This window comes from Adiantum capillus-veneris, chromosome 3, assembly GCF_014529385.1.
Source record: "Adiantum capillus-veneris isolate H3 chromosome 3, ASM1452938v2, whole genome shotgun sequence".
Lineage (NCBI taxonomy): Eukaryota > Viridiplantae > Streptophyta > Polypodiopsida > Polypodiales > Pteridaceae > Adiantum > Adiantum capillus-veneris.
In genome coordinates, this window is record NC_140933.1 from 167,478,481 (window position 1) to 167,491,484 (window position 13,004).

Consider the following 13,004-nt stretch of genomic DNA (forward strand, 5'->3'; position numbering starts at 1 on the left):
AAATCTGGGAGAAGTGGGGAAGACCATCTCTAAGGAAAATAGGTATGAAGTTGCAACTAATAGACAGATTTGTAGAGAGACCCTTGGGGATTCTTGAAAAAATAATCATATCCTCTTGTGCCATTGAGTACCAGCACACTTTGCCGTAGTAGATTTCCCAAAAAGCAACAACTTTGAGGTTATATTGGGATGACCATTCATGCATCAACTCAAAATGGCTCAAGATTGGGGCTATGACCACCTCTACTTGAGACACAAGGACGTAACAACAAGGGTCATCACAAAGGACAATAGTTATAGAGACGTAAATCAAACCCCAGTACAAGACTTTGATGTAACTACGAAATCCAAAACGCAATTACCTACTTGGTTGATGAAAGAAGTGCATGTTTGGATTTGTAGAGCATCTGAATATGAAAACCTGAGAAAGGAAGATTGTATCCTAGAGCGCTCGATAGAGGATAAACACTATATAAAAGAGCCATTTCCAGGGGAGTTATTTGAACCCTTTGGATGGGAGCAGATACTAGTGACTCTAGATGTTTGCGTGAATGAGATATCCCCCACAACATTTTGCGATAGAGATGGTTATGACATAATGTCCTTCCAATGATAAATGTTATCTTGCAATAAACATGGTTATGACGTAATGTCCTTCGAGATGGTTATGACATAATTTTCTTCTAGATGGTAAATATTATCTTGAAACCAAAAGAAGAAACTGGGAGAGATAAACTCTTGAAACGGATAGTTGATGAAATTTCTATTTGAGATGTTAGTGATAATAATGATGAGGAGGTCCATGATTCACAGAGTGATGATTTAGGAAACGATTTTGAAAATGAACACTCAAGTAGTTCACAAAACTAAGACATACCAAAATGAAATGAGCCAATCTTCTACAAGTTTTCCAACTAAAAATGAAGGAGACAACGAACATAACAAATGAAACGAGTGGAAAAACAACAAAAATGACTTGATAAACCAATGCCTTGATTGATGAGCAAAACATAGTATCTCTGCTCATGGGAGCACATGACTGTGTTTGAGATAAAATCACAAAAAAAATGTTGAAGTTAGCGTCTCTACAAACAAACCCCAAAAAGCAAATCCAAGTACATACTGGAAACATCAAGGAAAGTGTCCAAAACTGAATGAAAATGTGAATATCAAAAACTAAAGTAGACACTGTAGAAAACATAGATGGAAATTAAAGATGAATCCAACATTGAGAAATTTGATGCACCCTCTCACTATAAAAAGTACACCATCCAAAACAGAGGTATTATGATTTACCAGTCAACAAGGGAACTCAAGGAACTGGGTACATCATATTATGGGGTTGAAAATGCAAAAAATAATTGGTCTAGCTGAACAAGGGAAAGAACCAAAACCTGCTTACATAGCCACAGATCTCACCAAAGAGGAAGAGCATCTTCTAATAGCTACTCTCAAATAGTATGGAGATGTTTTTTCTTGGTCATATAGGGATCTTAATGGAGTAGACCCAAGAATATATCAACATACAATACCCCTTAGGAGTGATGCTAAGCTACACAAACAATGTCCCTATACTTACAATGAAAATTTTGCAAAGAAAATCAAAGAAGAGATAGATAAGGTTAAAGAGACGGAGTTTATCTACGAGATTGATCACACAAAGTGGGTGTCTCCCATTGTGGTAGTACCTAAAAAGAATGGTAAATTGCGTGTGTGTGTGTGTGTGTGTGTGTGTGTGTGTGTGTGTGTGTGTGTGTGTGTGTGTGTGTGTGTGTGTGTGTGTGTGTGTGTGTGTGTGTGTGTGTGTGAATCTCAAGCAGGTAAACACTGCCACGATAAGAGACAACTATCCCTTACCCATCACAGATCATAGGATTCAAAGAGTCACGGGCAAGGAAGCCTACAATTTTCTTGATGGAGTTTTGGGCTATAATCAGATTACAATAAAGCCAAATGATTAGCATAAAATGACCTTTGCAATAGAATGGGACATATTTGCTTATAGGGTGATGCCATTTGGCTTAACCAATGCACCTACCACATTCTTGATTGGAACAAGATCTTCCATGTCACATAGATATTTCAGCATATGTAATAGGATGCATCTCAGCACAACCTAGAGAGAACAATATGGATTCTCCAATTTGTAACTCTAGTAGACAACTCAATAGTGTGGACCAAAATTAAACGACCACAAAAAGAGAAGGATTGGGAATGATCTATGCCGTCAAAAAGTCTAGACATTACCTTCTCGCAAACAAATTTGTATTCTTTGTAGATCACCAGGAACTATTGTACTTAGTGAACAAACCATGCATTACTGGTCTCGACGGTTCATTATATTGATAGAGTTTGATTTTATAGTGGTAGTCAAGAAAGGGACTACTCATTAGAGGATTTTTCACGATTGATTCATGGAGAAGCACCTCTTGGGGTTGAAGATGACCTATCAGGCTTGTATCTTTTTTCTATATAGATGGTACCAAGGTGGAGTGAATGAAAAATCCCATCGATCACCATTCATTCTTTGCAAGTTGAAAGGCAATCATAAGTCATTGAGAAAACACACTCGCTTGTGCTAATAGCAGGACGACTATATAAGCCTAGAAAGGATGGGATACTTAGGCTATGTATAGAGCCATCGGAGAAAGATTTGTACTTGATACAAGCTCATGTGAAAACAATGGTAATTCATAATGCAAAAGTGAAGACATTGCAGAGATTGATGAGACTTGGGGTGTATTGGCCTCATATGTAGCAAAGTGTCCATGACTATGTTAATTCATGTGATACTTGTGCCATTCAGATGCCAATCAAACATGCTATGCTGCTCAAAGTAGCAAAAGCACCCAAGTGGAGTAAATACATTGTAGACTACCTAGAAACAAGAGTCTTACAAACTAATGTTAACCAATCTTGACTATGTTCAATTTAGAGAGAAGCAAAGAACTACGTCATAATTGAAAATCACCTTTATTGTAGGGGGATCGATAACAACTTGAGAATTTGTACCACAAAATGCGAGTACTTGTCGATTATTGAGCAAGCACATACCGGACCTACAAGAGGTCATTTTTTTGCATACAAAATTGCAAATGCTATATTTCTTGCAAGGATTGGGTGGCCAACTCTGTATATGGATGATGAGCAATATGTCAAACAATGCAAAGTCATTTTTGAGATTTTTGTTTCTCAAGCCCTCTATAAAGAGGATTGATAGTCGGTCGTCTTGTGGTAACTCTTGCACAAGACATCTCTCAGTATAAAGTTTGAAACAAAGTGAAGCTTCCTTCACCTTTTCCTTCTCCTTTTGCTTAAAAGCAAAGATCTAAAAAATTGTATTGTGCTTGATTCCTCTTTTGAAGAATTCCTTGGCAAACTCTCACAAGAGTTGATCAATGTTTAGAAATCTCTATAGACCAATGGCACGAACCAAGTCAATGCTGCTCCTTTCCAAGGTAAAACCAAATTCTTTGTACTGAGTGTGGAAATCCACCACTTGCTCTGCTCTTAAGACTTGATTAAAGAGTGAAAGATTTGCATATGGATCCCTTGACCCGTTGTACTTCTTAGCAACACACTTGGCCACTTGAGATGGTTGCATTCTTCACATTTTTTCTACCATTCTCATCATTCTAGGCTCGCCCAATACAACATCTCTTGCTTCATATCCACTAATATGTACTCTTGTGGTCTTTTCAATTACTCTCTCATCATGTCTAGCAACTTTAGCTTCAGTCAAGGCATCTGGAGCCCTCATAGTGTGAATTGTGTCTAGAATTTCACTACCCCAATGCGTAGTCATTGGAAACCTCAAACTCAAGGATCCCATTGGTCTAGGTGCAGATAGATGTGGTCGACTAAATAAGTTTTCCACTCTATTTCTCTTGGACTCACTCTTGTAGTTTTTGGCCTTGTTTTAGAGATAGTTGGTCTATGTGTGCTAGGAGTGACATAGTACTGGTGAAGAGGTTCCCTAAAGTACGTATATCTCTCCAATTATTTGTATTTTATGGTAGAGTACCGTCATCCATACTTATCAAGCATTATCACTTGGGTATCTCTATCTTCCTCGTACGTAAAAACATATAAGCATTTTTACTCCATTAATTCCCCAATGTAGGGATCGTCACATTTATAGTAGAGCATCTACTCCCCATTTTCATACCAGCTTTGGCAGCTTTTTAGTAGGCTCCACATCAACCTTCTCCTTGGTGCTTGTTAATCCCAACTTTTCCACAACATAGGGATTGTGCAAAACTAAATACATGGTTCCCTCATCATCAAAGTATCGATCGCCGCTATAGTCCACAAAAACTAGGTCCTTGAACTCGGTAGGTCTCTCTTCCAGTTTCGCACAATAGCGATCCATACCATCTTTATAAATTTTAGCACCTTGTTTATTTTTGAATTGAAATTTTGATTGCAAAAGTTTCATGGTTGGTGCTAGTTCGGATAGTCCCACCACCATGATTTTATCTTCCTTGAAACTCACACTCGTGAATTCTTCAGCCATATAGGTGTATGATCTCTCTAAAGAAGTATCAAAAATACTTTCATCTAAGATCGGCTCTAAGGTCGGCAATGGTCCTTAATTGACACTCTCTTTGGTTGAAATATAACTAACTTGGTCTGTAGCATTAGAGTTTTTACTATGGTATAGTCTACTTGATTTTGCAAATACATCAAGAATTAACTTTGCAAAACCCTAAATTGTTACTGTTGGACGGATACGCCTCGACGGACATCAGCACAGCGAGAACTCACCTAACATGTAATGTCAGCTAAGGACGAAGCTTGACCCGCAGGCGCGTGGAAGCAAGCATAAGGTGTCAACCTACACTCGACCGACTCCTAACTAATTCCTACAGAGGTCTCTATCAATTGTCTAAGTCACAGCCTTCAAGAGTGCATAAGAGGTAACTTTCTACAACGCTTTCTAGAGCCGAACACCCATCAAACAATCTCAAAATACCATAGAACTTGAAGGAGACCCTACTAATACCAATAGGTCACTCTCCCTAAGGTCTATGAACCAAAATCCCGACCCAAAACACCTGGTGTAGAAACACGTAGGATGTCTGGCCGAAATCTACAGGTCTTCATTTCCAAAATCTAAAGTGCCTAATGTATAGTTCTACTCAATGTGAACGCGTGGATATGCTGCAATGCAGAATCAGACAACGTATGCTCACCCAAACAACCGATGAAGCTCGTAGAAGGAGCTCGCAAGACCGGACCGTACACGCGCAATGTAGGTATCGGTGCGTAGCTCTCATCGGGGGCAACATGCTGCACTTCTCCGCACTCAATTCCAACCACCGGAGCACACGTAGCGTCAAGATGAAGCTCACACTCTCTCTCTCACTCACAGACTTCAAACTTGTTTTTAAAATGACAAAAGGTTTTTTCATTAAGGTCAAAAAGTGGTATATATACCTTAAAATTTCTCAAACACTAAAGTTCCAAAATCAACCATCTACTCAATCTAACTATCAAAACTGGGATACAATCTGGAAACTTCTATAAGTCCCAATAATTACAAGATGAAAAATCAGGTTTTCCTCAATGAATGAATAATTACAAAAAATAAGAGTCCTTCGAGTAGTTACTCCCGTGGGGTGTGTCCAGCTTCTAACACTCCCCCCCTCCTTGCTCATTTCATCCCCGACATGGCCTTGATTGGTTGCTGCATCTTATCGTTTCCCGCATCTTTAGCAGTGATTCGTACCTAGCATGTAGGTTCAGCATTGTTGGGCCAAAGATGTCTGTATTCATGGTGAAGAACCCTGTATAGAATGCTTCTTCAAAATCCTGGAGGTGATAGGATTGTAGAAACATGATTCTTTTATACAGCGCATGTATCACCTCCTTGGAAGGCTGACCTGACAGATCATAGGCGCATCTGTATGTATCGTGGAAGAAGAATATGCTGTCGATCACCTGGCCTGGCTTGAAGGTCTCGAACACTGCTAAGATGGTTCTGCAAATTTTCCTCATCATAATGCATGTAAGGTCAGGTGAGCCAGTGAACAACTTTATGGCGCCCGTTAGGGTTTTCACCATGTATTGGACACTTATTCTCTCACTTGCCTTCACGCCTGACAGCTTTGGGTAGTTCAGCCAAGTGGGTTGGCTTCTTTGGAAAATTTCCTCTACCTTCCACGTCCTAACCCTAGGTAGAGGACAGAAGCTGAGATTGTGTCTGATATCTTTAGGTGCCTCTACCAGGTGGATTAGGTATTGTGGGTACTTTGTAAGCCAAGCCTTCCTCCACTTTGGCTGAGAATCCACTATAAGTTTAACTCCTTCTGGCTTCGAGGTGTCTGTATTGTAGAGATGTACCGTTGGCTCTTCTCTGATCCGCTTGTTTATTGTAGCTGCCTCATATTTCAGCAATGGATATGGGAGAGAGGGTTGAAGCCACTCGCGCCTAAGATTCTAGCGTCGATCTTCTGGATGGTCATAGATTTGAAGACCCTTTGCTCCCACTCCAAGGCTTCCTTCATGGTTTCTATGAGCTCTTCCTCTATTGCCTTATGCAATTTTTCCTCCTCTTCTTGTGTTAGATCCTATGGCTCTTGAGAGGATCCTGCTATGCTTTCCTCTTGCATGGGTGTGTCCACAGGATCTACCACATTTTCGAGGTCGATGTCCTCATTGGCGGCTGGCCTTGAACTTTCTGCCTCACCTCCTTGCTGGCCTTTCAACTCCTCAATTTTTCTTAGGAGTGTTTGCTTTTCTGCTTCAGCTTCTCCACCCATAGTCACGAGGAGGTCATTAAGTTCAGCGTTTACTCTTTCCGCCTCCTCGAGCTTTATCTTTATGCTTTCCACTTCTTCTTGCAGGGCTTTTTGGCCCTCCTCCATTCTTGTTTGCATTACTATAGAACCCTCAGCCATCATCAATCTCTGCTTTTTCTCAAGAGTCAGCTCCTTCTGAAGTTCTTGCATTTGCTCTTCATATAGTTGACTCAGAAATGATTTGAGTCGAGCTCGTAGCTCTGACTCTAGCAGGTGATGCTCGCAGCCTCTGGATGGTTTGATCTTTGACTTTTAATTGGTCCTTGAGCTCAAGGACTTCATCCAGGCTTGCTTCTTGTTCTATCTCTGCTTTTTCCTTGGCATTCCTCATGGCCTCTACTTCTTTCGATTCTTCGGCCAGTGTAGTGTCAGATTATCTCTTTCTCTTTCGGCATCTTGCAACGACTTATTGAGCTGCTGACACTCTTCTTCAGCTGCTTGTATTCTTTTTACTACTTCTTGATTTACTTCTTCCATTGATTGGCAGTTTTGTAGAGCCGTTGCCAGGCTGGCCTGCAGGTCATCTTCTCTCTCTTTTTGCCTTTGGCTTTGTGCCTGCAGAGAATATACTTCTTTTTTTATCTGTTCTTTAGTGGCTTTGTGCCCTTAATCCGGTTAGCTTTGTCATCACCACATCCCAATCATTGGAGGGCGAGTGCAGGTCTACAGTGTCTGTAGAAATTTCTTTTAGCTCCACTAGCCGGATGCCTTGCATCTATTCTTTATGCCCTGTCCTTGCCAAGTCAAATGCGACTGTGGCGGCTTCTTCCTTCGTATAGCCTGCAGCTAGCAGGTCCAAAAATGCATAGTAGGCCTCATCTAGTCCTTTTTGCTCAGATTTAGACTTGGCCACTTGTTTTTGCTCTTGATCTTTTGCTTGCCTTTCTTCTTGTTTGTTCTCAGCCTCCTTATCTTCTGGTGGAGGGCTGCTAGGAGGTGGTGATGGCTGTGGGCTGGGTTTAGGGCTATCAGGTAAAGCTGCAGCTTTGCCCTTTAAGTCCCTGTCTGCTTTTGTTTTTCTTTCTCTTTCTTGGCTTTCTTGTTCATCTAGTAGTTTCTGCCTTATCTGTTCTACTTCCTCCTCTGTGAAAGGTACATGGGGAATGTTTTCCGCTGCAGCATCAAGAATCTCGAAATTTTTGATGTAATCTTCAAAGTGGTCCCTTTGCACTCTTCTGGATGATCCGGACATAGACTCGAGAGATGTCTTCCAGAGTTCGTTTAAATCACCCTTGAGGGCTCTCTCTGCTCGGAAACTCTCCATCAGCCTCTCTAGTCTTGCCGCTTTTTGTGACCTTGTCTCTTTGGTCGGCACTTGAGCAAACTCTTTCTTTCCTTTCTTCTGCTCGGGTTGCTCCTCTTCAACTACTCTAGCCGTGTTTTCAACCTCGTAGCCACCCTTGGTGCCCTTTGCGGCTCATCTTCCTTGTCTTCTTTTACTCTTAGCCAATCATTCTGAGATGGGGGGTCAGGCCACCTTCCTTTAGCGTGTAGTGCCCCATATACCACCTTGGTGATCAATTCTCCTGGCACTATGTAGGTTGGCTTTTTGTTGCCCATCTTTACTAAGATGTCATGTATGTATGCCGCATAGTTGATTATCTTTGGGGTGCCTTTTGTCATTGCCCAAGTAAACGTTGTGGCAATTGCACCTAGCGGCATCCTGTACTTCTGTGGCCTCTTCATGCACATGTGGAACTACTGGTTGTACAACTGGCTCATAATTGCCACCTTTGGTTTGGCAATGTCTTCAAAGGTGTAATTTGCCTTTTTCTCCTTGTACACCTTGACTTCATCCCTTCTTTTTGTTACATTGTCTCCCTCATTGGAGAGGTCTAGTGCATGGGCTACAACCCGCTCCATGATTATGATCTCTGTATCTGGTCTGCCTTGTAAATCTATTACCTTGGCCACTCCATCCTCTTTGATGCTTGTTACAAACTCCCATACTCTTTTGATGTCCACCCCTGCCGGTATTGCTTCGAAGTAGTTGTGGAGGTCAATTTTCTCCAAGTAGCCGGCCATCTTGCTTTGTACAAACTCGTTGAGTTCTCTCGGCAGCATTGGTAGCTCTATGACATTGCCTTCATTGTCTTTGAACACTCCCTAGTAGATCTTTAGGTCATTCGACTCTAACAGATCCTCTTGTATCCTGGTGCTGGTGGGCTTTAGTGTTCCCTCTGGAATCACAAAGGGTTCCACTTCGTCCAAATAATCTTTGATGGTCATTCTTTTCCTCTTTGCCAGTGACTTCGAGGCTGCCATAGATCCTGTTGCACTCAGTAGTACGAAGTTAGCATTTTTTCCATATTAGCTGCGAAACTGAGTTTTACTTATCCAAATGACTTGAAAATTGAAAATAAAGCTGAAAAGGAACTTGTGAAGCTGTGCATGTGCTCACAGTGCAAATCTGCCCAAAAATTTCCATCTAGACATCCTATGCGTAGGATGTCTTTTTCATCAGAATTGGTTCATACTTGACATGTAGGTAGTGTAAGGCTCATGGAACATGGCTGTATGCTTGGATTTGAATTTGGATATCAAAAAGTGGATTTTGGGCTGATTCAGGCTTTAGGTCACAATTTTGGTAGAATGTTCATCATAGGTAGCAATTGATGTCCAACTGGGTTGAAAATTGGTATATGGGCTCATTGCACCATGGTATTGGCTCCCATGATGTCATTCCTTGCACAGAAGGCTAAATTTATGCTGGAGACATCCTACACGTAGGATGTCTTTTTCATCAAAATGACATGAAACTTGTTCTGTGGATTTTCCTTGGCCTATGGAACATGGCCATGTTCTTGGATTTGAATTTGGACAAGATTTGATGCTTGTAAGGCTCTGTGAGGTGTTTTTGGGCTTCAAAAGTGTATCTTGAGGGTGTTGGGGGTCAAAAGTGATTAGAATGGCTTTAAACTTGATATATGGGCTCTTGATGATGAGGTGATTGGATTTGGAATGATAAAACATCCCTTGCATGCCAAAAAGGTCAAATAGACATCCTACGCGTAGGATGTCTATTTCATCATTTTTCCTCCCTGACCACACAGATTGTTTGCTGATGTGTTGGTGAATGTGTTGTGCAAGTTTCATGGGATTTGGACAAGATTTGGTAGGTTTTTGGCCCATTATTGCCTCTATGCCGTACCTTTGCGTTTTTTCATGCACACGAGGTCAAACTTAGTCCAAATATGATGAAACTTGGTGTATGGCTTGTAAATGTCATTCAGAACATGTGCATGATAAAAAATATTGGAGTTTGTGTCAAAAAGTGCCCTTGAGACATCCTACGCGTAGGATGTCTCCTAGTGATTTTTTTAGTGCTGGTGCTCCCAGTGCTTGCCCTTTGCCCCCCTAAGTCCCTTTTGAGCATAATTTCAACAAAAAAGTCAAATGGATAGAGTATAACTCCCTATGTGGACTTCAGAGCCTCAGAGCCGTTTTCTAACTTTTGGGGTGCTTTTTGGGGATGAAATTTCTTGATGTTGGTCTCCATATCTTCCGGATCCCTTGGGGATCTTTGTCGTATGGTTTTTTGTCGACTTTGGCTTCACCGGAGCTCCATTTGGCAATTTGTCGCTCTAGAAGCACCCATGGTTGAGTTTACATACCTTTGATGATTTGTGGTGGTCTACCACCATAGGACTTGGTTGTTGATGGTCTAGGAAAGCCGCTCGTGAAGTTTGGTGGCAAATAGACTTGCGGTTTGACCGCAAGTGCAATTTGACGCTTTGTGTGTCTGATGCCGTTTCTGAAGTTTAGTGCCGCTTCGGGTCACTTTTGGTCATGCGGGTCATATAGACTTGTCGAGCATGTCAAGATGCTCCTACCCATGAATTTTGGTAGCCTTTGGTCATCGTTTCTCCGATTTCCCATTTGGTGGCCTCTTGCGGGTTTCTGGGAATTAGGGTTTTTCCCGATGGTTCCCTACTGCCTTTGGACATCCAGGACTGGTCTCCTAGACTAGGGTAAGCTTCCGATGAAGTCTTGTTGCTTTCGGGTTAGCCGTTAGGCCGCCGTCTCTACTTGTAGGTCTCTACCGCCCGCTTTGTGTGTGACCCCTACGCTAGTTTTCGCGGCATAATGACAAACATGCGTGAAAAGCTCAAGGTGGTGAGCCTACCTCTCATGTATGGAGCTCGTAGGGTAGTTGTGCGCATCGTAGAAGCTACTGGAAGGTCGATCCGCTCTAGGTGGCAGAAGCTCTCTCCACAAAGTCAATAGTGAGAATGAACTAAAAATGGGGTGAAAATTTCTTATAATGGAGGTCCCCGAACCACTTTTCATGAAATTTGACATGTGCTCCTATCTTCTTGCGAGATGCGGTTTAAGCTCAAAAATTTCTTGATTTGGACTCCATTTGCTCTGTTTACCAGAAATTTGGCATTTCGATCAAAACCTGGCCAAAACACGCTTTTCGCTCCAGTCTCATAATTGCACCCCCACTGTACCATAGGTTGTCCTATAGTTACTGATTATCACCATATTTTTTGTTTTTCATTATAACTGTTTTTCACCTGCTTTTTGTATTTTTGAAGTTTTTATGCTGAAAATTAGCAAAATTAAAAGGAAAATAGCAAATCAAACCCAAAAAATCCCCAAAAATCGTAATAAATCACAAACATCACCGCAACACATTATATACACTCATATGCAATTTTTATGGCCAGATTTCTCCGTTTTACCAATATTTTGTCTGAAAAATGGCTATTTCTACTTATATACACACACCTAGGGGCTTGATTTGGCGTTTGGCCCTATATACCTGTAGCTTCATGCTGTATAAGGGCATATGTACATGGGTTACTCCAGAAAATTTCGCAATCAAACAACAACCCTTAAAATAGTCGAAAATCATGCCCTTTTTTGTTGTTTCTGTCATTGGTTCTGCTTTTGAGAGTGCCTCTAGAATGCCTCCCCCCCTCCTAGCCGGAGTCCTCCCGGACGACAAGGTATTGCCTCGGAGTATGTGCCGTGCATAGGTTGAAACAGTTGTGCTAATGCCTGGCCAATTAATGTGCCCCTACTTTATGCATACTCGGTCAATGCATGGAAAAATTTATGCTGTGCAAGAGAAGGGAATAAGCAAGTTGCTTATTGGCATTCGTTGTCGAGGTTTACTGCTTTCTTTGCAAGTAACAGTTGTAGCTCTACTGCTCTCTGTTTAATTGTCTTTTTTGCAAAAGGAAATTGCTTTGCCGACACTGTTGATGGAGTCGTAGTTGTTTCTAAGGATAGAATTGGTTGGGCCTTAATGGCAATGGGCCGTATTGCCTTTGCTTGCCATTGGTATTTGTTGGTGCCTGTTATTTTAGATTGTTTGGCACTTTCTTGTTTGCCACAGGTTTGTTTTTTATTGACATCCACATATGTCGGTTTTCCTTTTTGAAATGCAACTGTCTGCTTTCCGTTGTTGCTTGTACAGAAGGGAGTTCCGTTTGCTTTTGCTTTGGTATCCAAATGTGAGTGACATTTGGTTTATGGCTAAGTATTTTCTTTGGGATCCATATCTGTTTTATGACCTTGGTTTGTGGTTGAACCATCTACTTTGTTGGAATTTTGTTGTTGCATTGTTCTTTGTCCGCCATGGCATTTCTATCCTTCCGCATCCATACTTTTTTTTGTTGTGTTGGTAACCTAGATCTTTGCATTGCGGCCAGTGACTTCATATGTCTGTAATTAGCATGGTTGGCTTTTACCTGATTGGTGGTCTCGGGTATCATTTTGTTCTTTAATGGCATTTGTGCTTTTGACTTTGTTTTCAGTGATTGCATGGCTTGCAATTGATCATGCTTGTATTGCTGCGAAAAGCTATCACCTGTTGTTCATGTTCATGTTGAATTTTGAACACTTTGCTTTCCAATCTATTTGCACATTTTACTCTTTTTGCCAAGGTTACCCCAGCATCATTGGGTGTTGTGTGCTTTCTTCTGTCACCACATAGAATTTGTGTGGGTAAATATATTGATGTATCTGTACATGCAATATAGTTGATCCCAATGTTTTTAACGAGTGTGATGTGCTACTTTCCAGCACTTGAGGAGTAGGTTGAAGTTGACCTGTGACTTTGAGCTATTGGTATAATCCGTTAGAGATCAAATTTGCTTGAGCACCCGAATCAAGCAATGCTGTTGATTCAACTTGATTGCTGCCCATTTTGACCGCAATTATTGGCTCCACTATTTCCTCCTCCAAATT